We start from the raw sequence: 26,345 nt of genomic DNA, 5'->3' as shown, positions 1-26,345 counted from the left end.
AGCACCAACACCCCTGGGGCCACACGTCAGTTTTACCCTTGGGCAGCGTATCTTATGGAAACGAATCTTTCAAACGAACCTCAGCTTCCGCTGATCCTCCTCTTCCTGTGTAGCAAAAGCCTTCCACTGGAAGTGGGCTATGATTTCACTCCGATTGTGGATGACCACGGATCCGTGGTTTGACAGCGAGAGGTAAGTCTTCTCAACTGCCAAGGAGTTCCTGTCTAGCCTGATGTTGACATCTCCAGCTGCTCCATAAAGGCTCGTGTGGGTATCTTCACCTGCAACAAAGCAAAGGGCAGTCTTTGCTCACCTCACTTGCTGATGGAAGTACCAGGAAGAGAGCAAACCACAGGTAACAGAAGAAAGCGTTACAGCTTTTAGCTGTATTAGCAGTTCCACGGATCAGCACATTTATCACATCCTCATAGCTGCCTGTGTACAGCACAAGGATGTCCTGGACACCATCTAAACCACCTTATTTCTGGGTGTGTTTGTAGAGGTTTATCCCCAACGTGACAGCATTTACAGTGGGATTTTTGAGACGTGCCCAGGTGGCCTTTGGGTTGCCATCCCACTCAGGTCACGGGGAATTCTGCATCAAAGTCATTCAGGTGACTCTGAGGAGTCCCACCACAGTCATAGCTTGACCAGGGTCTCCTGCAGGCACACCACCAGTGGTGGGTCTCTCCTGAGGATCCCTTGTTGCTGGCAAGCAAAGATGCCTGGGGGCATGTGGACAGAAAAGGGAGGTTCAGAGGAACAAGTGCAGGGACAGCCCATCGCAGGATGGCACGCAGAAGAGAACTTCACTGTGTTGTAGAAGCAGTGCCCTCACTTGCTGTTTGTGAAGATATGTCAATGAGACTGGTGGGGCACAGTCCACACCAGCCTGCCCATTACAGTCCTGCAAGCCCATTTCTTCAGCCTGGATCCTGTTGCTTATGCCTGAGCGTGCAAGTCTACGCTGCATATTCCCAAGCTATTCAACGACCAGAGTGAGGACATCTTTGCTTTCCAACTCAGACCAAGCTGAAGAGGAGAGAGCCTTGCCTGTGCACATCAACTGATTAATGGCTGGAGTCTTGCTGGGGTACCTGCCAGCATTTCACCCTCCAGAACAGACTCCCACCAAAGGCTCCCTCATTCCCAGAGCTTTCAAACCTTCATTCTTCCCAACCAAGGAACTCCTGGGAGTCAGCCGAGCTCAAATGTCACTACCAAGCCCACTCTTCCTGTTGTGGGTGAGTGTTTCCCAGGTGAGATGCAAACAGCAAACATCAGACATGCTCTCCAGAAATGGCATTTCTAGGGAGTGGTGCTTAAAGCCTCCGAGCCAGCCCCAACTGACAAGCGCAGCAGCCCGGCCATGGCCTGGAGGGCATCCCTCTGCAAAGGCAGAGCCTTCTCCTCACTGCAGGGCTTACAGCAAGGCAGCCAGTGGATGGACCTGCCTTTAAAAGGCTGCCATGCAACACCACAAGGGGAGAGCTGGACGGACTCCTTAAATCCTAAGCCAGGCAACACAGCAGAATCACATTCATTCTGGGAGCCGGGTTGGAGAATGAGGCAAGACTCGCCCTTAAAACAGTAGATCTCTACGGTCAGTCATTCATCTCTGCACATGGAGAATTCAGCCTTCATGCCTGTACAATCCTCAATTTCTTTGCTCTTAAGGGAGTCTGGAGTGGCAGGGATTTGTGGCCAGAGCTGAGTTACGTTGGGAGAACACACCAGCAATGTTTCCAAGGACTGGACAACCTGCCTCCTAGAATGGACAATTTAGCATATAAAAATCACTGAACTTCAGAGGAGTTAGAGGCAGGTATGCTTTATAAGCATTACCTTTCCCCTGCGCTGAATCCTCGGCATACATTGGCAAGCAGATGAGCCAGGACCCAAGAAATGGGAGACAGGCACACTGCTTCGAGCATGCACAACTCAGGTTTATGGAAACACAAGCTAATCCTCCACAACCATCAAGACAAACTACTACAAAATAAACACCGTGAAAACTGTCACCTCACTGTCTAAACCCATGGCCACGTGGGTCTTGAAGTATTGGGTATAGTTCTGATCTCAAAAAAACTAGCTGAAGCATTTGAAATTAATAGAGAAGGGCAGAAAGTACGATTAAAAGTATGGAGCAGCTTCTATATGAAGACTGAACAGATTTCTCGGTTGAGGAATCCGTATGGGAGATAGATGGGAGAGGTTTGTAAAAGCACGAATGGCCCAGGAAATGTGAATAAGGAAAGACTTGTCATGATTTGTCACAAAACAGGAACCTGAGGGCCTGAAATAATCTTATTAGTCAGAAATTACACAAAAGTACTAGTACTTTTCCAGGGAAAAAGTAGTACTTTTCCAGTACTCTTTGTCAGTAAGAACAAGAGTCAAAGAAAGATCTAGCCCTCGGAATTTTATCCTATAGATTCTCTAGATGCATACAAATGAGGCACTTTTTTGTGCTTCTCTACCCGAAATTTCAGTAGTTCTTTCAAGAAAGCGCTGCCCATCCCATGAGCTTCTCAGAGTGAGCATAAACCATTCTCTGGGAATATGTCACTAACTGACAAATATTGAACAAAGCTGTGACAACTCATAAAGCCACAAAGAGCATTTGGAAGATACAGGAGCATTTTTGTAACCCCTACAAACTCGAGACAACTAAAATGTTCACTGCTGGGCTAAAGCATCACACTATCACCTGGATTAGGACATCATGCTTCCCAGGACCAACAGTCAGGAATAGGGACAAACCAAACCTCTCTTTCCAGCAAGAGAAAACGCACACCAAGTGCATACATGCAACAGAGAAAGCGTCTCGTTCAGCATCACAAGATACCTCTCCTGAACCAAGGCCGACAGAAGCATTTTAACATGTCGCACCTTTTTCTTGAGTTTTCCCCACTCACTCCTAAAGCGACTTATAAAGCTGACGGTATTTCTGTGGCCTGATCTTGGCTTCTCGTACCCTAGCATACATTTTACACCTATCTCGGGAGGCACTGAGCACTGCCTGCCAAATCCCAACAGCCCTCAACTCCTGGCTACTTTAGTCCTGATGTTGGGAAGCATGGGCTGTAGATGGGTCGAGGGCAACATGGAAAAAAAGGTCTGTGGCAAGACGATGGAGAAGCAGTACATGGGACAGAGGTGTGTAAGAGACAGCAGGCACTGGAGAGAGTCTGACAGAGACATGTGTTCCCCACATTACGCTTCAAACATAGCGTTGTCATGGACTAAAACTTCATGCGTGCATACACATGCTGCAATGGAGAGTCGAGGTTTCTCCCTCCTCCACTCAGCAACTCCCAGAAAAACAGCATTCCAAAAATCTCATTCCCATTTGAGGGGATCTACTTTAACAACTCCCTTAACACCAACTACTCTTCACTTTTATCCGAGGTAAAGCTGGGGCAGGGCAGGTACCCCTGGAGAGGGAATTGAGGTGGCTGGGACAACGGGGAATGATGGCAGAAGACTGTCACGAGAAGGTGCTGGGTGCAGAACACCATCCTGACACCAGGGTCCCCCAGGGAGGAACCAGCGCACAGGACATACAGAACAAGGACAGGCTCAGCCTCTGCCCCTTATCTGTTCACTTCTAAGCACTGAAACATGCAGAGCTTTTGGAAGAAAATGTTTTAGAAGTTGCCCACAAAGCAAACTTAACATTATTCTGCTTAGAAAGGGCTCTGCTTTGAAGGATGCAGAGAGCGTGCACCACGCAGCGCCCAGCACTTACCTGTGTCGTAGTGAACTACCAAGGACCTGGAATGGTGCCCGGTCTTCAGTGGGTGAAACTCCACTGTCACTTGCACGGCATCACCAATCCCAAGAGTCCCGACGGAGGGATCGACGGAGAAAGGGCTGCAAGGCAAAGACAGCTATCAGGACTATTGCGGGAGATTTGGGGACTATATTCCTTTGGCAGTCTAGTTCCCTTCAGCTCACTTGCGCAAGCAAGGAGCAAACAAACCACAGCCAGCGGAAGACAAACAACATACAGGATCAGAAACAGAGCGACTGACTCCCGCTTTTGCAGAGATCCAGCCCTCAGAAGATCCCATGGCATAAAATGACCTCATCTCCCCCATGCTCTGCGTCTCTGCAGCCTCAGGAGTCCAATTGCTAGCAATACCATCAGAGAACGGCTTGTGAAGAGCACAGAAATGGTAACAGCTATTCGCATGCACAACCTGATGCTGATTTCCTCAGGAATCTGTCTTTTCCTGCCACCCAGAAACCTCACCTCAAGAGATGCAAATGTCAAGGCAATACCTGTTTCAATGAGATCACAGCCTAGAAATCAGACAGAGAATAAAAGGGACTAATTATGGTTCAATTTGCAGAATCCTTTTTTTTTTACCTTGAAAGCATCCTGGTTTAGCCTAAGAAAGGGCAAGTTTTATCAGCATTTCAATGAAAGCTGCTCTAAGAAGAAAAGAACAACAGGAAAAATCTGAATGCAAATGCAGACTGGAGTGATACCACAGCATGGAAACAAAACACAAAAGGAGTATCCCATTTACAGCCTGAACAATTAAATCCCTAGCGAAATGAAGCGCCATTAACAGGAGCATATCAAGGCAAGTTTAAGAGGAGGTCTTCTCTCTGTTCACAAGCAATGCAATCTGGGACTCCGGGTTGTACTCCAAGCTCAGTAACTGTTTGCCTGGCCCGCCAGACAAAGTCTGTGCAATGTCTTGGAAATAATTAGGAAAATGTGTTGGCGTACTGTGGATTTAATATGAGCAGTTATGATTTGTCACCAGGTAAACAGCTCTTGGCTGATAGAAACAAAACTCGATGCTTTAATGCTTAGGGCTAAGTCAGGTAAAACATGCTTCTGCACAACGGCAGCTGCGCTTCATGGCTCTTGTACAGCCACACTTAGAAAACAAAAGTTACTGGGTTTAGTGCTTTGCTGGTGGTCAATTTGTCACCTTAAAACCACGTTCTGGAGAGTTTTACCATGATTAGAGGACGCAATGCGCACACCAAAATAATGAGAACAACTGGAGCCATGCGCCAGCTGAACTTTGCTCACCTAAGTAGTGAAAGCTGATGAAATTGAACTCAACAGAGCAGTTGGCAAGGACACTGCAAAAACATGCCTGACTTTACTGGGTATTTAGTTTGGTGGTGACAACTAGATCTGGACAGCCCCGAGGAAAACTGTACACCGATTTGCAAGTTCCTGCCTAGATATTCTCCACAGCGATAAGCAGCAGCCTGCTGAAATAGCATCCTGGAAGCCTGCTTAAATAGCTTTGCCAGCCTTTGGTGGAAGCTCCTCTTGGACCCTCACGTTTCACAGGACCAAAGTAAGAAGTCTTCTTTCGAGCCCTGCTTTCGTGGGGAAGAAATTGAGGCTACTCAGGTGCACCAAGTCAGACAGCGGGTCTTTGCTGCATTCTTGACCTCAGCTCCTACACCGAGACCTCTGGGACCAAACAACTCTCAGCTCATTATCAACCAACTGAACTGGTTTCCTTGCAGATGCGGTGTCAAAAACGCATTACCCTCTCCAATTCAGCAAACCCCAAAATGGGTGACTGCCTTCTGAGACCAAAAGGAACAGCACAGGCTGACTGCAACACCATTCACATCAGGCATTTAATAGGGGACCACCGGAATACCCTGTGCTTGTGGCCTCCCAGAGCACGGGTGTATTTGGCTGACAGTGGTATGCAACCGTTTCAGAAAGTACTTACCACCAGCAGGTTGCAAGCTAGCTACTAACATTCTAACACTCTCCAGGAAACCTAGGAGAGATAAAGCTCTAGGAGAGATAAAGCTCTAGGAGAAAATGCCCCCAACCCCTGCACCACAGAGTTGCTGCATCTTTTGCCTGTGCCCTCAGTAGCATTCTGCTTGGGGGCTGTAGTGCAGTCTTGAAGCCCGTGTCTGCTCGTCTCCACTTAAGAGCTCATTCTACGTAAGAATATTTGCTCCCAGGGACCAGACCAAACCTACCGGAAAACAAAGTTCCTGGACCACACGGTGGTACTGTCAGGACTTCAGTACCCTCAGCTTTGATCAACTGATCTCCAATTGCTCAGAATTACTTGCCAATAGACACAGCTGCTGATCAACTCTTAAATGTCTCTGCCACCAGCTCATAGCTCGTCATTTCCTAACACTGCGTTTGGTGTACATGAACTGAGCTCCTAGAGCTGTCATCTGCCACGCACTATCCCATACAACCCAAGGGCGGTCAGGTTGCCTTCCTTTACTTGTTCTTTCAAACTAACAGAACTGGTCTTGTGAGAGGCTGTGCTGGAGACACCACTGCAGTATGAAACTTCCCTGCAGCTTGCCGAGTTTTATCGGAGGTTGCATCATGCTTAAAACACTGTAAGCAACTGCCAGACCCACATGTCCTGCCCATTCCAGCTACGCCTGCAATACAGCAGCTCAGATGCTCTGGTTCTTTTTTGTTACTGCTTACCAAATCTATTATCACGCAACAGTATTTTGCACAAGCAAGATGTTGAGTTCCTTTACCTCTGAGTGCTCATGCGGTAGCGGGCCTCCCGGTTCCCGATGTTGCGAACCAGCAGTGTTTTCTGGGTGCTGTACTTGACTGGACAGACACCGAAGTTCAGCTGGTCAGGGAAGTCCAGGATGGCTCGGGCACCTATAGCTCGGATCGGCACAACGAACTTTTCCCTTTCCGTGATGCAGGTGACCCGGTGGAAGTAATCCTGCAGGGAAAGAAACAATCTCAGCACAGTGCGTTTAGTACCATCCCCACAGCAGAAGGAAAGCTGCTGTTTTCTAGGACTCTAACAGGAGCATTCAATAATATAATACTCCTTTTTGCCTGAATGACCTTTCAGTCCAGTAGCACGACTTGAACAGGGCTGCTAACTCGCAAAGAAGGAACAACCCCCTTGAGTCACCTGCTTTCCCAGCAAGCTGGCAGAACCAGACAAAATCATCTGACACTTGGATTCTGAGGCACCAAAATTGAGTCATTTCATGTACGGGATTACAGCAGTAACAAGAACCTGCCTTGATCGCCACTGCAGACTATTAAAGGCACCACTAAGAACTCAGTTGTGCCACAGGGCCAGCTCCAATCCCAGCAATGCAGTGACCTCCTTGAAGCTTGGCAGGAGATGCTCAGGTACATTTTCAGAAGGACTTTGCCACATGCACAATCAAGAGTCAGTCTGGTGAAATACTTAACAAGTTGGACACAATACTTTTTTTCTATCAGCTGAGTGTAGGGTACAGGTGTATTTCCCACCCCTTCCCATAGCATTATGGAGACAAAGCTGGGGACACACACCCTTAAAAGGTTATCTGATCCACCTCCCCACCCCAGAACTGGCTCAGCTCTGTACCCACACTACTCAAGAGATGTTTGACAAGTACTTGAAAGCACTAACAACTCCACCCCTGCCCTCAGCAGCCTGTTCCAGCTCTGCCCTAGGCTTAAAGAGAGCTCTTTCTGTGTCTAATCTCAATTTCCCTTTACATCTCCTCTTAGCCTCAGGGGAGGCAGCAAACAGCTTTGCTTCCCCTCCCCTGCATAACTGATGTCTTCATCACCTCCCTTTTGTACAGTCTCCAGAATAAGGGACTTGCTGCCTTGCTAGCATGCCTCCCTGAGGCAGGTCAGACATCCCGACCAGAGCAAACTCAGCTCTGCTATTCCCGGTCATTGGCTTGCTCAGAAAAGAGACAGACAGACCCCCCCCCTCAAGCTGTCTGGCATTTAGCAGTAGGGAGGTGAATCAAATCGCCAAAATCATGCTGCTGTAGGGTTGAGCAGATCGATCTCCAGATCTACAGTGTGGCATAGCTGGGCTGGAAGTATCACCTTGCCCCCCGCTGAAAGCAGTGGTAAAACTGTTTAGTAGGGCCAGGAGCCATTACCTCCAGCAGCTCTTAGTGACCAGTTGATAAAAGCTCTGCCTCTTATCACTCACTTGCTGTCCTCATCTTTTTTCCACTCAGTGCTTTTATCTCCTTTGGTATTTTTATAATTGTTGAAGCAGCAAGCAGACAATTTAGGATTTGCACACAGCAGCAAACCCCCTCAACCAGACAAGATTCGGATTCCTCTGCCCTTGGGATTTCCTGCTCCCATACCCATCCTCTCCAAGCCTGCAAGGGACCTACAGCAGCCAGACGAGGCACAGACACAGAGCTACAGCTTTAGCACAGCAGTTAACACCCAGCGCCTACCAACCGCCTGCTCGGCTGAGGTTTAAGGTTGCAGTAACAGACGCTGTCACATCCAAGGAGGAAAAAGAATAAAGAAGGATCTTTTATTCTGGGTATCTCAAATATTCACACTGGATATTGCAGAAGGGCTTTTGCTTCTCATATTTGGAAGGCAAAATACCAGGAAAGGAACTGCAGCAAACGACCTACAGACTGGAAGATCACATTTCAGGAATGTGTTTCATCCTCAGCAAGTCCTTCTGAATTAGCAATTTTGTACTCAACCTTGCAGCCTAAGCCCTCTAAAGTAAAAGCTATGGGCAGCCCATGTGAATTTAAAGCACCTATTAGCTGGGTACTTCACATCCTGGACTGTTTAGATCCTCAGAAACTGCATTAGCAAATAAAGAATCCTATTTACTTTTTTTGTTGTTATTTTGGCCACACTCCTCTAACAAAGGCATTGTAAATCCAATTGAAATCTGCGTGCCTTATTAAGTCTGGGCATGCCATATTTACTTATCTCTCCCTTCCAGATGCCAGGTAGACAGAGGAGGACGCAAGGAGTTCAGATCAGCAGGGGATAAAGAAAAAAGAAAACTTCAACAATTGGAGGCATTTGAGGGAAGTAAAAGGAAATAATCTTCAAGTCATTGTCATCGCTAAGGAGCAGATCAGCAGCAATGTAAATAAGAGCCCAAGGAATCAATCCCCCCCAAAAGCAAGCACAGGCAGCCTTCCCAGCTCCGCTGCCGGTGAGGGGCACTGGGACTGCCTGCACAGCAGCACCTGGGGAAGGGACTTCTCCAGGCGTGCGAAGACAAGGCTAAAGCAACAAGGATTTGGCCTCGCAGAGACAACCGCGACCTTTGAGAGAGAAAGCTGCCTCTTGCCATTCACATACACACATGTTGTGTGCTGAGCCCCTTCTCCAGGGACGCCCTGGGACGGTGCATCCTCTACAAAGCTTGACTCAAAGCACTTCAGCACGTGCTGACCCTTCAACCACGCTCTAGGACCCCAAAGTGGGACCTCACAGCAAAGTTGAAGGCAGCGTCAGGCCAAACGGGGTGGGGGGGGGAAACCAAGGAAAGAGGGGTGCCAGGCAGAAGCTGGCTGCTCATGCTGCTGTGAATCCATGGTCCCGTAAGCTTTTGAAAGCTGAATCGCCCTCCCCTGGAAGATCAAGGCTGCAATTCTCCACTGCAGCACTGCCCTGTCTTACCAACTCTGCTATGCACTTACTCACAGTCTAGGGGTACAGTCGAAGCCAGTTTAAGATCTTGTTTGACTTTGCAACTGCAAACCCTTAGCAGGCTGTTTAAAACCAGGTCTCTAAGTAAACATGCCTGGGTGAGAGAGGGGTTGCATCACTTCCATGCTTTAAAGACCGTTGTGTTTAGATGCAGCTTCAGGCTATAGATTTTCATGAAAATACGACTTCATCCTTCATACAGCTCCGCTCTCAGTTTCAGGGAAAATACAGTTCATTGTATGATGGTTCCTCTTCTCTTACTCCCCTTTGATAAGCAGTAAGTTACAAGCTCTGGCCTGCAAAGCATCACCAATGGCATTTGAATTAGCACCCGCTGAAATTAGAGCAGCTGCTTGTATCAAAGGTGTCACTTCAAGCTCTTTGCAAATTCAGGCTAACATTCATTACTGTCACAGAGATAGCAGCCTTAACTGCCCAGTATGCCAGCAAACTTGGATGTCAGTTTTACTGTAGAACCGATCCTAAACACCTCACTGGGTTCCTTGCAGCAGGCAGCAGCAAAGAGGAGATCCTTGTAGCATGAGGTAGCATAGTAAGTCAAACAGGGCAAGCTCCCTGCTGAAACCATCATACCATCAAGGCTGGAAAATAAGGGCCGTTAAAAGAGAGGAGGGAGGCTGGAGGATGAAGATGACTTCAGACGAGAAGTGGAACCCCGCCTCCTGACTCCCTCAGCTACCAAGTCACAGGATGCTTTGAAATCAGTCCCTTCGCTCCAGGTTCATTTTGCACAGGGCCATTTGCCTTGATCTTCTGCCCCTTTCCTCCTCCCCGGAGTCTTCTTGAAAGTATACTTGGAATAGCTTCCGTGTGCTACAAAACATCTAACACGGCTGGACTGAATTTTAAACGAGTTCATTTCAGTAATGGAACAGCTCATAGTCCTGTCATATTTCATATTAATCAATGAGCATTAATTCAGCCTCCACTGAGCATCGGTAATGAATTTTGCAAACCTTACAGACTGAACTTGGATTGCCTGAAAATACTGTATTGCTACAGTGAAAAGAACAAGAGGACAAAACAAAATAGGCTGTGCTGTGGTTTTATATTCTTCTTCCTTCCTTCTTCCTTTAAGATAATCTATTGATAAGCCTAAAGGACACACAAATGTCAGTATTTCTGGTTGTTGCTTATTTGCCAGTCAGTTCCATGATGGTTTCCAGTTAGCCAGAGACTGTCAGACCATCGCGCAAGGACACCCGGGAACACAGGTGGCACGAGAACACCCCCGCTGTACAACCGGAGCCATAAAACAGAAATGCGTACATCAGAAGCAGCAAGGACAACTAACTGCATATGTTGCCCAACAGAAGAATTAGCATTTCATATTTGTAACACAAGTGCCAAAACTGCTCATTTTTCAAGAAAGGCCTGCATGGCACATGGCATTTCAGCCACTAACAACTCCCATGGTCCTTTTAGTTAGGGCTTAGCTGCAATTTTACTCCCCTGAATCGTGAGAGACTTCACTGAAGTCAGACGTACCCTGGGGAAGAATAGATTCAAATCAAGAGAATTAGAGAAACCAGCTCCACACCAGGAAGACTCGCCAACCTTGACAGAGGGGTTTGTACCTGCATCCCGATTCACTGGGTTGTCCACAATCCCAGTGGATCATGGAGCAGCAGAGAGGCAGAGGCTGTGCCAAAGGAGCACTCATAAGCCTTCCACAGCTAAACCACAGATATTCTGCATGCCAGCAACTGCAAGCCCAACGCAGCTGGCTTTACAGAACCATTTCCCAGAGCCTGCCTCTTCGCTAAGGGGTTTTCAAGGTGCTCTGCACCTCCTGACCATGCTACTGATGCATTTGTAGCTGAGCTACAGCACTTGGGTACTTTGCTGACTCACGCTCCACCAAGGACGAGACAAAATGTTCGATTTGTACAAAATACTGATTCGGCTGTATAAACCCCTACGTGCTCCTCACCGAGCAGCACGCAGCCCTCTCCCAATGCCCTGCACAACCCCTGCAAGGGGCACAAAACCCAGTTCAGCAGAAACCCGCCGGGGTGTCGCCGAAGCTGTGCGGAGGACCTCTCGCTGGCAGAGCTCCCTACTCCAGACGCTCGCCTGTTCAAGGGCAAGACAAGGGACAAAGTATTCATCATCAGTGCTCTTGGGGGTTATCTCACCCTACTTCTACTTGTGGTGATGTTCACGTGTTGCTCTGCTGCCTCTCGAAACTTGAAGAGCAGCACTTTGCTGCCCTTCATGGGCGCCCGTTTACCTCTTCCACCCCAAAAATGAACACTAATTTATACTAATAAATCACATTTTAAAGGCACCACTGTACTTTGCAAAGCCTACCTCAGTGACATTAAGCTCTCATGTCACTTGGGTAGCATGGAGAACTGCCCGAGGCCAACATAATTTTTACCCTAAATATTAATGATATTGAATGATTTCTCAGTCCCTCCAAAGGAACAGATTATTTCACAAGCATGGGGAGCCAGGCACCACAGGGCATTTCCTCTTCAGTTTTCTATATCCATACTGTTTGAGGACAGGACAAAGTGTTAAACTGAATCTAAGCTGCAAATGGAAGATGAGAAAACAGCTATGCCCAAAGAGATCTTGCACCTCTGGCCTGCTGCAGAAAAACCAGCTGGCTCAGAGCTATCCCCTAACCTTGCCTCTCCAACAAAGGCATGCGAAAAACAGTGCTAAGGGGTGGCGGGGGGCTGGCGGAAGGAGTCAGCCTGCCTGTCTTTGTATGCCTGCAATGCTTCCTCCCTTCCCTGCCATGGACTAAATCCTCTGTATTAACAAGCCTCCAGGTAACAGCACCGACCCTTCGCATCACAGCACGGAGAATCAGACTTGCCAGGGCCACGGCACTGGTATTCAAACCTCCAAGCAAAAGTATGTGTGGCACGGAATAGGCGCCAGGTGACAGAGCAACCACAATAACATGCATGAAGACACAGCCACACCGGTATTTCTGCCCACAGGCTCTGGGGTAAGGGGTCTGCCTGCAGACTGTACCTGCCCCTTTAGTCCTAGGCATGCTCTGCCAGGCAGATGTCTCACTGTCATCTGCAGCACACCAACCTCCTGCTGAGTTAAGGACATCTAGAGCTCAGTGGCTCTGCACCAGGCTGGCTCCCTGCCATGGGCACAGCACTCCCTCTCCCCTAGACTCACAGCTGGACCACAGGAGGGCAAGTAGCCTCAGAAACAGCACGGCTGCAAGGCTTGGAAACACAGGGGATGAAAAAGCATCATCTTTGCTCCAGTCCAGAGCCAGGCAGGGAAGTGCCTGCCAGGTGGGAAAGAGAAAACCTCTCTGGATCTACTCATGCCTCCAGGATTTTCCATAAGAATTAAACCCCTGCCATTGAGATGGCTAAACATCTTATCAACACCCCTCCCTGACACTTTCCTACTCTTCCACATGCACCTTCCCTCACGAACGCTCAAGAAAGGACACTGAGGGAAAGCACAGCCTGCGAGTCCCTGCTGCAGCGCCTAGCAGCACCCTGCAATGCCAAGATGTGACCAGCTGCAGCCTGGAGCAGACCTCACAGCAGGGTGTGGACTAGAACCGGCATGCAAAAAAAGCGATTACTTTAGACACAACATTCAGCTGTGTCACTACTGTGTCCAACGTGATATACATTAAGGTGACTGCAGTTTTCAAAGGTGGTGGTCCTCACTCTGATCAGGCTTACTTTGGGTCCCCCAAATAACAGGTCACTTTTAAAGAGACCTTTGTATTTATAATTAGTGGAGCAAACCCATAATTATGCAGCAACGGACAGATACTACAAACCGACACCTTGAGAGGCTGCCTCACCACAGACAGTAGACTCTCTTATCCCTGAAGCCAATAGACATTACGTTAAATGTGCCAGCGCTGAAGGATAAAAACAGTCTGAAACACACAAGAGCCTCCAGCCTGTGAGAGCATAATCTTCACCATGGGCAAAGAGCTTCCCCCAGTTCTAGATCCAGTGCAACCCCACCAAAACCAGGACAGTTCCACAAAACCCACACCAGATGCCCTGGTCTGAATCCGGCCCTGCAGGTGCAGCTTCCCCTGAAGGCACCGACCTCTTGGCACCTCCAGTCTCACCTTGTTCTCCTCAGGGGTGAAAAGGATGCGGAAAGTGGAACGCATGCCAGGTGCTACCTTACGGTACACATCCTTGGGGCCGATCAACTTGAAATAAGGTGAGCTCTCCAGGACGACCTTCACCAGCCGAGGAACCTGCAGGTAAGACATGAAACTATGACTTTGCCAGTTGTGGAAACACGAGGAGAAGAGACCTAGCCATGCCCTGGTGACATCCTGCCTCAACCACCTTTCCAAAGCACTTTTACCTCTCGAGGTACATACACATAATACACAAGGGTGGACCTGAATCCCTGCTGCTGGGGGAAAATAGCTCCAGGCCAGAGGCAGTAGGGCAATGCCCTGCTGTGAAGGAAGTGCCAAGCAGGTAAGACACCAGCAGCATGGCGATACGATACCAGAATCAAGTCATCCACATAGTCAACAAACCCCGAGAACCTGCTTGCTTCTGCCTGCGCACATCCATGCCATCACACCTCTGAAGGGGGAATGTATCATCTGAAGGCAAAACAGGACGTGTTATACTGGGGCAAGGAAGAAATTCACTTCTAACCTACCGGGTTTGAGCAGGGCAGTCAAGCTGCAGTGCTACAGAGTCATGCAGGCAGACCAACAAGAGAAGGAGACCACAGACATTGTGGCCTTACTGGGAATAAAAGCAAGCTGAGGAGCAAAAGGAGGAACATAGGAAAACAAAGGGACAACCCCAGAAACAAGGAGATGGCTAAGAGAATTTAAAGGGGGCTGTAGAGAAGCAAGGAAGAAGCATGATACTCTACAAGGAAAGGCTGATGCAGAAGATCAGAGCAGTCAACTTACCACAATAATGGCAAGCCAGATGACCCCCCCAGGCTGTGCCTATCAATTATGGGCTTCAAAGGCATTTTCTGCCCTGAGATACATGACCAGCACTGACTCACACTGTGGTTTCATTATTAAAAGCCAATCTCAGCTCTCCGGAGGCTCTTGCTGCCTGCTGATTGTAGCCAGGCAGCTGACAGTGCAGGCAAGGCAGATCTCTGGGCATTCCTCCCCACACCCGGGAGTCCCTGCAGGCACCCTGCTGCAAGTTTCTGCCCTCTGGGATGCCACAAACACAGAGACTGCACACAGGCATTTTCTAGCACGCGGATATCAACCCCTGAGCACCAAACCTCATCTCAGAAAGTCTAAAACAGGTGATTTTGACTGACAGGCAGCTTCACTGGGAAACAACGAACCCACATGAGGCTTGGCAAAAGTGGAGATTCATTCTGCACCACCCACCCGAGCCTCATAACCCACGGCCCAGGCAGTCCTGAACTCTCCAAACACCCTTTGCTCCCAGCAATCCCCTGGGGCAGCGAGCTCCCAGAGCCAATTTCACACTGCAGACAAACATTTTGGTCACCAAGTCCCTTGGGAGATGAGTTAAGACCTTCAGCAAAAGCCACCCAGAAGACGTGAGGAGCAGCCTGAAGACAGAAAAGCACTTGTACAAAACACAGGTACAAACAGGAAGTATGTAGCAAAGCACTTCTGTATTTGAATGATTACAGAGCCTCTCTTTGGAATACACTTTGCTGTCAGCTGGATTTTGATGGAGCAGACAGCACCAGGCTACCATGCAGTATAAGTCAGTATGATTCAGAAGAATCTGCGAAACTGGTGAGAAAACTGAGACAGAGCACATGTTGCTTTTCTCTAGGACATTATCAAAAGCCAACAAAATTAAAATATGATAACCTCTCTTAGGACTATCATCTCTAACTTTGTGTACTTAAATATGCCAAGGATTTTCCTTAGAGCCGATCTTACTTTCACACCAGCACTATCCAATGGTTGAGGTCTTACTAGCTTCAAAACTAATTCATTTCGGGAAAAAATCAACAGTTCACACATTGCCTCCTCTTTACAGGGCATACAAATCCCAAGGTGCAGCTGTACAAGTTTATTATTTTTTAGTGGGAATGGCAGAAATGTTGATGCAGTTCTTCCTTTCCACTTGAGGAAGCAGGAATAGAGCAAATTAACTGTTTGCCTGTTGGCTGGTACTTGGCAAAGACAAACATTTTGAAGTGCCACATGGATAACGGAGCAGCTGAAGCCAAAACACTTAGTGGGAATGAAGCAGAGCCATAGGGAAAGAGAAACGGAGGCACACTTTAATCAGGAAAGGATACCTACAGCAAAGAGTGCCCAGAATCACTGTGGACCACACAAGTGGTATCCCTGGGGCATGGGCATCCACGCTGCATCTTTCCAATATCCCCGAGCTGAACGCCAGACCAGGAATGGCGCAGCACTCTCCAGGAATAACTGAGGGACCACGCCTGCATCCTCCCTTGCCAAAGGGTCTTCTTTTCAACCGTGTCCCTGTCAAAACCTGTCCTCTCCAAATATACTTTGACTTCTCTTGCTTTTCCTCCACCTGCCATATGCCCCGACAGCGCTTTTTTGTCCACCTGTTTGTTTCCCCCAACAGGGAGATTTGGAGAGGTGGTTAATTCACCCGCTCTCGTGCACACTTCCATCTTCCCATCCTGCCGCCCTCCTCTCAGGGATACATCTTACTCTTCAGTACACAAGACTGTCTTTAATTACACCTTTCTTCTTCTGACCCTTCTCTGCTTCCAGCACACTTACTGCTAGGTGTCAAGAGAAACCCTTGCCTGTACAATGTTCTCTCCCAGAGCACCTTCTAACTCAGCTCCTTTCCTCGCTCCTCTCTTTTCCCACCAGCTTGCTCTTAGCACATGCCTCACTCCAGCAAATATCTCCCCTGCTGAAATTCAAAAGGTCTCAATTCTCCTCTTTACAGTGGAACAAAATTGCTGACGTTTTTCAACTTTTCCCTTCTCAACTTCCTTGGGAAATCTCAAAACGATCACAATTTTTTCAAGGAAAGGTGGAAACCTTCAAGAGCATGTTACTGTGGATGGGCTGTGGTTCTCCAAAGGGAAAGCAGAGAGCCACGTTGCCTTAGAAAAACCTGGGCAGAACTGAATTCAACTTAGCAGGAGCCTAAAGTGGCCCCTAAAGGCCTCCCACTGCTCCTGCTAAATCAGTCCGCTTCCACTGCTGTTTCAAAACACCCTTTCTGGAGTGCTAACACCACTAATTGTAACTTATTCCAACATAAAGCGGAGAAGACTCAACCCCTGTGAGAAGACTCAACCTCTGACAGTGAGCTGCAGAGGCAGCTAAACAGGTTGTGAGAGGCAGAGATGCCCTGCCACAAACCAAGGTTAACCAAGGAGCCACCAGAACGTGACACGCACTCGAGGTAAAGCATGAGGGCAGGTACGGACTGTACAGCCCCCGACATTCCCCTCAATCCGGGGCTTTCGAGAGGAAGGATGCTGACTAGAAAAGCTCCTTTGGGCTAGATACCACCAACACATGGCCAAAATCAGGGGGAGAATCTCCAGCATGGGAAGATTTCCACCAGCTCGCAAAATAAAGGTGTTGAGACATTTGATTCTGACATGCTGCGCTGCAGCAGATAACTTGCTATGCTGTATACCACGTGAATTACACTGCTCTCCTCTTCCAGTACGGCGTTAAACCTCCACGTCCCAGCACTTACCTTGTCGGTGTTCCTCAGAATCAGCGGCGCTTCATAGACCTCGCAGGGGACGTAGCTCTGAAACACCACCTCTGATGGAAAAGGCTGAAACAAGCTCTGGTCCAGGTCAACTGAGGAGAACTGGAGATGCAAGAGAGAGCAGTGAGAGGTTCAGCTGCTGGAAAAAAGATTCATGAATGAGATTCCTACATTGATCTCCCGGGAAGTACAGTCTCTTGGTGACTATGTCTGCCCAGCTCACACTAGGGAAACAGGAGCTCACCCACCTGTGTTCTGAGCTCAGCAAAAGTTTCTGGGCCACGCTGAGCGGGCTCAAGCTAAGAAGCTCTTTTGGGAGGTGTTTCTCCAGGTTTCCTTCTCCAAAATGCAAGGCAGTGCTTACCTCCAGCAGAGCCCTGTGCTAACGGGGTCACACAGCTCCAGAGCACTTACTGAAAGAGCCATGAGCGCTCATGGAGCAAGCGAAACCCAAGAATTTACGTGAGACTCCGTGGGAAACCATTTGGGGATGATCTTTACTCTGAGACAGAGAGACCAAGTCCCACACATCCCCAGATATCATTTTTTGATACAGAGCCTAGAAATCCGTAAGAAGAGAACAGTACCAGAGGAGGTAAGGCCAACAAGAAAGTAACAGTAGTTAGGAAAAAGACATGTGAGGTGAACATTGGATGGTGATAAGGTTCAGCTCTTTTCTCAGCATTACTGGGCAACTTGAGTAAGACTGGACTTGAGATCTCCTTTTGCCATGAGCTTTAAAAGGGATGCTTTATTGTATTCTATTATTGCTCTTAATTAACACCACTGCAGAAGCATGGCTGAAACAGCAAATGCTTACAGAGCAGAGGCACTACTTTGAGGAAATTCCTCCCTGCTTTGTCTCCCCTCTTCCAGCTGCACTGTTCCCCCTCGAAAGACATGGGCAGGTCTCCACGTGTGGCTGCGGCACACTGCCAGTTATTTGTGCACTCGTCTGACGCATTCCCAACTCCCGTGCTGTCTAGGGCAATCCTTAACCAATTCATTACAGGTCTCTGGCTGGCAATTTTCCACTCAACAGCCTACCTCAGCAATCCACCCATTTGGACTGCGCGTTGTACTGAGCAGTCCTGTAAGAAAAGCAGCTTTAAAGTAAACGTTGATGCAGATAAAGCACCTCCACATCGCCTCTGCCCAGCGTGATTCCCCTGTATATCTGGCAGCCTGCAATTTCTAACACCCTGCAAGGGTCCCACACATTGTTCCAACCCAAAGCATTAATGCAATTGGTTTTGTTAAATCTTGAATAATTACCGTAGGCCCGCAGCTTTCAAAGGCCAATGCTGCCACCGTTGAGGGAGTCCAATGACCCCAAGCATTTGACAGCAACTGTACCAAAGCAAGATGCGACTACTTCAGCAGGAGGATGGAAAATGGCAAGCTCCTGCCCTGGTGCCCTGCCCCAGCCTTCCCCCAGTATCGGGCTTTAGCACTGGTAGCTAAATTCCAGCAAAATCCACCAAGTTCAGCAGAGGTTATTCGTATTGGCTACTAAGCATATCAGGACTTCAATGTCTCACCGGGGAAAAATGTTTTACTTTTCTCCCAGCAGAAGGAACTCCACCACCACCAGCAGTTCACAGAATCACTAAGGTTGGAAAAGACCTGTAAGATCATCAAGTCCAACCGTCAACCCAACCCCACCATGCCCACTAAACCATGTCCCGCAGTGCCACGTCCACACGTTCCTTGAACACCTCCAGGGATGGTGACTCCACCACCCCCCTGGGCAGCCTCTTCCAATGCTTCACTGCTCTCTCCGGAAAGACATTTTTCCTAACCACCAACCTAAACCTCCCCTGGCGCAACTTGAGGTCATTTCTTCTTGTCCTATCGCTAGTCACTCGGGAGTTTGAAAGGACAACAGGACCTAGTCACCGAGGTATTCCGAGAAGCTGGAGGCAGGCCTGTCACAAGCACGCACCCTCTTCAAATGTCACCAACAGCAAGGAAAAGGGCAGGAAAAGGCTACCTTTTGATGGGAGGTTTCACTCATGTCTAGAAGCTGGATAATTCGGGGCCGCCTCATCTCCCGAGTGCTGGCCAGCCTCTGCTCCGTGGTGAGAGACATCTCCTTCAGGAAGGCCGAGGGAGTCAGCTGAAATGCAAAACACCAGCAAGAGTTACACAGATGCCTTTCTTCAGAAAGGCTTTTCTTCTTCAACTGCCACTGATGAATAATTTGTGATCACAGCCACTAGGATACTCCTGCAAGTCCCCTAAGTTACCTGCTGAAATATTTAACATCAGTAAATTAATGATATAGAGCCGAACACACACGCTCTAACCAAGTGGCTCTGCCCCGCCATTAGCTTCTCCTTCATGATTTCATGTGACATGTTTGGGGATTTCTGCTCTTCGGGCATTTGTTTTCTTTTTAGTTTTGCTGGATTGAGCCAGTGACCTTTGAAGACAGTGGGGAGGAGTTATCAGAAATCCCCAAACTCTATCCTTGCACAATGCTCACAACCAACACGTGTGTGATGTCACAGCTGGGTGAGTCAGAGGAAAGCAGAAAAGCAGCGTTGTGCCAAGGCTGACGTGGAGACGAATGGCTCCAAGTTTTAGTTATTTCTTCTTAATTAGCACTTGTTTTCTCTCTGTTCTGGCCTCACAGACCCCTCTGCAGAAGTACACAGAGATCTCTCATTCACAGAGCCTGAGCACTAGGTCATCTCCAGTCAAGTGAGCTCCAGTCAGCAAAGGGGACGTCTGTGGATGGGAAGGAAGAATCGCCCTGACTCCACTGCTGTTTGCAGGGCTGGATCCGTGCTCCACACAGGATACGAGATACAATTACTGTTTTGCAACCTGTTCTGTCTGGGACCAGCCACGTCTTCAGGCAGAGCTCAAGCAGCCCACCACATGCCCAGCTGCCTGGAGGGCAGGTACGGTCAGAGCAGCACTGGCAAGTATGCCTACGTGACAGAAGATATTACTGCCCACACAAAGAGGATGGAACGAAGCACACACTCACGCTTCAGCTATTCCAGTGCAATGCCCAGGACATTCATTTAACTTGGCATCCGGGCAAGACTCTGGACCTTCCCTGAAGCAGCACGCAGTCCATCCCCCACTGCACCATGACAGCCACCTCCAGCAGAAGCCGGGCAGCAAAGCGATGGGGAGGTGGCGTCCAGCTTCACAGTGCTGCTAGACAGCAGGAGGAAGGCACAGGAGGGACACAGGGGGAGTTTCCAGCCTTAACACAGGTCCTGCCCAGCCACAGCAGGTACTTACAGTTACAGACTCCTCTGTCTCTCTGACTAGCTTTGGAAAACGAGGTGCTACCACTTTCCTCTGGAATCCACCAGCCATTTTGGAGGACCCCATGGACAGTTGCATCTTGCCAGTGGCCATCTCTCAGCTCACCTGGAAGGAGCAACAACGGAACTTTGAAACTCTAGAATCCCATTCATGGCAGAACCAGAGGACACACCCACGTCTCCAGGCTGCGGCATCCTTCCGAAGTGGAGAACTTAAGGCCTCCCCACCCTGTTCCGTGATTAGACCATATTTAAGTGGCACAGTCAACATTCATAGCAGTAAAACCCCAGAACAAACATTCCCTGAGCCAAAACAGCCTTTTGCTGGGGGTGCTGTCCCACGAGCCACAAACACACACCAGGGCCTGCTGGCATTTCTCACCTTCCCCCGCTGCCATTGCTTTTGGAATCCCATTTACTGGAATTATTAACCCAATCTCTGTTAGTATCCAAATTGCCGTTTATTCCTCTTTACAAGTTTTCTGGTGGGAACAGAAGGAAGGGAAATGTCACTTAGCTGCTTCATTTTGCCAGGGCAGCTGACCTGATGGGACTGTGTGCCTGACCCTACTAAGTGCTCAGAGTACTATGAACAACCTTAAACCCAGGGATCGCTGCTGCCCCCAGCGTTAATAAAATCAGACTACTTGCCGACTTTGCAAACCCAAGGTCCACCCTTTGTGCAAGGAGCCTGGTGATGCTTCCAACTAATGGAGCGTAGAGTTCAATACTCTCATTAAGAACTATAGTTTCTCAAGGCTAATTTGGTTGGTTGAAGTTACAAAAATTATCCAGCAAATATGACTCCTTCCAGGCATGAAATTACCACAGTGCCCAAGAACGTTTCTCCATGGCGAATGAGGGCCCTCATTTTCACTTATTAACACCCAAACTTAAGGCTCCCTACAGGCGTTAGAGGCTGTAACAGCAGAAATAAAAGCATGAAACTGTTAAAGGAACATGGGCAATTAGCTCAAATATAAATGCAAATATGTGACAGCCAGGCCACTGAAGACTTTATCCTAACAGCAGTTCTTCTCCAGCATCCTTATCCTACAAGTAGCATGGGTTAACAGGTCCATGGGCCATTCTTCTTCCAACCACCAGCCTGCCAACCACCTCCCTCCGTCTGCGTCACACAAAGTGGGGGTGCAAGAAAGGGCAAGAAGAGACGACAACCCCAGAAAGTGGTCTCGAACACTAACAAAGAGAAACATGTACAGTATTTGCTAAGCACTACTTTGGAGTAGAAAGAATTTCACTTTGCTTGAAATTAATCCCGTTCATCATGCCCACAATGCTTATTTCCAGAGGGCTTCCAACCTCCACAGCCCTGGCCCCATCTTACAGCTTCCCCTGCTCTCCACTGAGGCACTATGACAGCCCTGCGGCTCCACTTCCCTAGAGCCCGCCAGGGATCAGCCTCCCAGATTCAGAGGAGAAGAGCAGAACTAAGGAATCAGCCACATCTCCCTGTAGAGGCAAGACAAAACAGCAACCGCGCCACAGCACGCCTCCAGCCCACCACCCCTGGCTGGTGGGGGGAGATCTCCATCTTCCCCACCTCAGACACCCCTCTACCCATCCCAGAAACATAAGGAAGGGTTGCAATTCCCTCTCTGCTCCAGGCTCAGGGCACAGACAGCGCTGCCACCTCAGCTTTAGGTTCAGAGCACAAATGCCCTCAGCCTGGGCAGAGGAATCAGGACACAACAGCTAAGACCACCTAGAAAAGCAATGAAGAAATATGCCCAGGGCTGGGGTAGAAATTCCTGACGTGTCTCAGGAAACCAAGATGTATCGGAGCAGGGCACCAAGCTGAAGATCCCCAAGGACATCCAAGCTTCAGTCTCCTCCCCAAGGCTCCCTTTTACCCTGGTATCTACAGCTAAGCTACAAGTGTCCACCATCGCTGCAAGTTGCACAACAATTTTCGAACCCATTAAAAAAACCTTTACCTCCCCAGACTTGCTCTTAGACCAGGTATATAATTCAATCCTACTGAGTATCACGTAGCTGCTGCATCCCTGCTGTTGGCCCTCCTGCCAACAAAACTGCCTCCTTCCTGCCCGCTGGCCAGACACTCCCTTAGGACAGGGAATTCACGCTTCTCCTGGAGGATTCACTTTGTGTAGCACCCACTCTTGCTTCCTGAATCACCATGGGCTACTCGGTGGCTGTGGACAGCCTGGAGAGACAGGAGATGGCCAGGGAGCCATTGGTGTGACCATGCTCCCACCGGCGCAGCAATAACCGACACAGTGCCGGCAACTTCCAAGAACCCAGTGGAACCCCCAAGGCAACTGACAAGACTTGGGAATTGGGCTGCCCGGCGTCCCCTCTCCTCAGCTGCTACAGCCTTGCCAGGCAGAGCAGGAGGATTTTACCAGGACCTCAAGGAAGCAGAAGGTTCAGAGCTTGACATTAGCTAAAAGTATGCTTGTTTCTCTGCTGCTCAGCTCCCCCTGCTCTAACGTGGGGAGATACTGCACTGGGCAGTGCTCAAGGTGCTGTGCGGAGAAACTTCTCAAAACAGCAGCATCTCATCCTGCAAGTAGCACGACAGGAAAGGGCCACTAACCCACTAAAGACTGGGGGTTTACCACCTTAACCAGTTCCACACCAAGGGAACAGATGCCTGTTCAAGCTTTTGCGGCTTTGGGATTTCTTCAGCTCTAGGCTGGAGTGGAAACGATGCTTTCTGCCTTGAACTTTCTCAGCATCACAACTGGCCGACTCGGTCTCGTCTCTGGTGGTTTACAATGCCACTGAAATGCCTTGATAAAGTTATAGCCCTGCAACTCACTGCAGCCCATCCATTTCCTAAACATCTCACTCCGCAGTCAATGATTGCAGCAGTATTCGAAAGTACGCCTTAGAGTAGCATTTGTTCATGTTCCACGAGCTTCAGATCAATTAATTTAGACACTGCAGACTAGCTAATCATTTCTTTAAGGAGTAAAGAAAAAGTTTCCACGCTGACTTACAAAACAAGAACTCAATTTCTATTTTGCTCGCCCAGGAAGGACCCCAACCACATCAATACAAAAGACAGCAGGCAAATCAGTGTTGCCGCAGCTCCGACAATGCCTTTGGGGGTGTCCTCTGTTGTTGCACCTGGTGAATACCCATCTGATGAGCTCGTTCCAATTCACTGTGCACACATATACCCACACACAAGCCAGGGACACCCAACCTACAAGAGCATCTCAGCTGCCAGGGAGCTTCACGCATTTTCAGCACAGCAGATGCTATAAACAAAAGCTTCTCATGAGACTCTCGGCCACAGGCAAACCAAATCATCGCATCTGCTTGGCTGGGAACAAGAAATCCTCGGTCTGAAAACCACCATTCATTATTTGGGGGTTTACAATTCAGTTAAGGAGGATCTTAGCCCTGAAAACAAACTGCCTCTCCAGCCACCTAGCCTGTGGAAACTCGCTCCAAAACATCTCCCACTTGGTGTCCAGCCACCGATTGAGTGGAAACTGGAGAGCTCAGGCAAAGAAACCTCAGATGTGACACCCTTGTGCGCTCAAGGCACCAAGACAGAAGTGCTGTAAGGAAAGGAACCTGCATGCTGGGTCATGCTTCCAATCTCAGAAGGCAGAACTTGGAGACAGATGTCAAGGTGAGACCCACCAAGTCCCTTGTGCTTGGCCGGAGATGCACTCATAGGGCTGCCACCTCGTGCTCCTTCCCACAGCTCCAGCACCTTACAAGCAACATTAGAGCCTCCCCTGCTCAGCACAGAAGCAACTCCTGCCTGCTGCAGGCAAAGAGCACACCTGGAGCCAGGTTTCATGCTCAGAGGACCTGCCAGAGAAGCCTTGGGTGCTTAGCAAGGGAAACTGCTGGCCACAAAGCACCTTCATGGAGCTGCATGGTAGGAGTGACACGGAACCCGTACAAGGGTTGCAAGCACCTCAGCACCCCAATGCCAAACCCAACGCTGGTACCTCGACCTGCTCCCATCAGCCTCAACAACCCTGCTCCCATGCTTGGCTGTGCTCCCGCTAGCAAACTCACCGTCTCTTTTTCCAGCCCAAACCTTCCTGCCCTCCCAGATAGACGGAGGGGGCCAAAGCCATTCCTTAGTCCTGCTTGTCAGCGCAGACAAGGTCCCTGCCACATCTCCTAGCACTGCTGCGTGGAGAAATCAAGTGAGAAAAAGCCTGACCTCCAAGCTAGCAGCTAGGATGCTTGAGAGCTAAAGAAAAGCCTTGGCTGGGGGGCTCTGCCCCCTGCATCACAAAGTCTTTTACCTAACGACTATTTAACATGCAACACATGAGCAGTCTCCAGAGGGGAAAAAAAACTAAGAGCACTTAGATATGGCCCTAAAGCATCCAAATCCCTTTGTGCATATGTCCAACAGCTTCCCTCAGTGAAATAAAACTGAACAGCTCTCTGATGACGCTGTGCTGAAAAAGACAGGAAATTAAGAATAAACAGCAAATTTCTTAATGGACATTAAGAAAAAAAATGGGAAGTTTCATGTAAAAGCACAGCTTCATGTCTTTACAGATCCTGCGGCTGTCACTATGCCACGTGCCAGGGCTCTTATTTCAAGCGACTCCACGTCACTTGTGCTGAAGCAGCAGCACCAACCTCTGAGCTGGGCCGATACCAACCGATCGCCCTCCAAACTTAAAGGCTGGGGATATATTGGCACGCTCTGCACTACAACACACTACACCCAGCTTTTCTTGTAGGAGCAGGGACTACTGGCTCAATCTTGTTTCAGTATACACAATAAATCCTCTTTCTTCTTCCTTCTGCAAAGATAAACCATCTCTCTCTGGACTAATTGGTTAATTTGCCTTTCTATTACACTTTGCTGGAAGAGTGAGGCAGGAGATCTGTTCAAAGTGAGAATCAGGATGCTATTGAACAATTTTGTTCAGCTACATCTTCTTGCCCTCTTCAGGCTTAAGTAGCAAGATCACATTTTGTGACTAGAAATCACCTGCTTAGCTATCATTACCATAGAAACAGCATCTCAAGGAAGCCAGGAAAGGAGAAGCACAATTTCCAGGACTAATCTCTTGTCCCTCCAGCCCACTGCTAAGTGGCTGAGTGCTTTCTAAATCCAGTCTTGCTACCCAGGAAGCCTCATCCGTCACCTTTATAGTCCAGTGCCTCTGTATTTTATCACTTCGGTACTGTCATCCTGCAATTTATTACAAAAGCTCTACCGTAGCCAAGATAATTAATAGGAGCCTAGTGTTACACCTTCCTGTTATTTCTTTTAATAAACTTCAACTCTCAGCTGACAGCGAGCTGGACCAAGGGTATGCTGGAGATTCCACAGCTCCACATGCTATAATTTACAACTGTGGCTCCTGCCTGAAATAGTAACAGTACTACTGTCCCTTTCCCAACTGCCTCTCCCAGCACCTGATCTCTGCTCTCCTGGCTTTGCAACTTGCATCAACTCTCCCTTCTTATTTCCTCTTTTTCTGGCATCTGGACCACATTTCATTCCGGTTCGCAATACATCGGAGCTTCCACGCAGCTAGCGGCTTTGGAGTGGAAAAGCAGAAACCAAAGGACTATTAATGGATCCCCAGGGCAGGAGCAAGCGGCCGTACGCGGGGTCAGAGCTGACTCTGCAATGGTGAATTCAGAGCAGCAGGTTCGCTAAGCAGTACCTCTCTTTAGTAGCTACTGTCAAGACCTCATCCAAAGTTCATGGAAATCATAGGAAGACTCCTATGGATATCAGATTGTTTCCCCATGTGATCCCTTACTCTGCAGCAAATGCTTGGACACGTCACATCCACTAGCCTGCTAAGGAGAGCTAAGATGAAAGGAACAATTCTGTACTCCCCGGGGGCTTAAAGCATATGAACCTCCGCTCTGCTGACATGCAATCGTTTGTTAATCTACCATTTCACTGCACACCCAAGCTGGAACAAGGGGCAC

At 48.8% G+C, this 26,345-nt stretch overlaps 1 pseudogene; it reads right to left on the bottom strand.

Moving 5' to 3' along the window:
• Positions 1–20,511, bottom strand: part of LOC132319258 (hydrocephalus-inducing protein homolog) — a 120,925-nt pseudogene extending 100,414 nt beyond the window's left edge.
• Between the last annotated feature and the right edge of the window lie 5,834 nt (positions 20,512–26,345).

The sequence above is a fragment of the Gavia stellata genome, chromosome 26 (assembly GCF_030936135.1).
Source record: "Gavia stellata isolate bGavSte3 chromosome 26, bGavSte3.hap2, whole genome shotgun sequence".
Lineage (NCBI taxonomy): Eukaryota > Metazoa > Chordata > Aves > Gaviiformes > Gaviidae > Gavia > Gavia stellata.
Note: the sequence above shows the minus strand (reverse complement) of the source record. Positions and strands in the feature narration are given on the sequence as shown.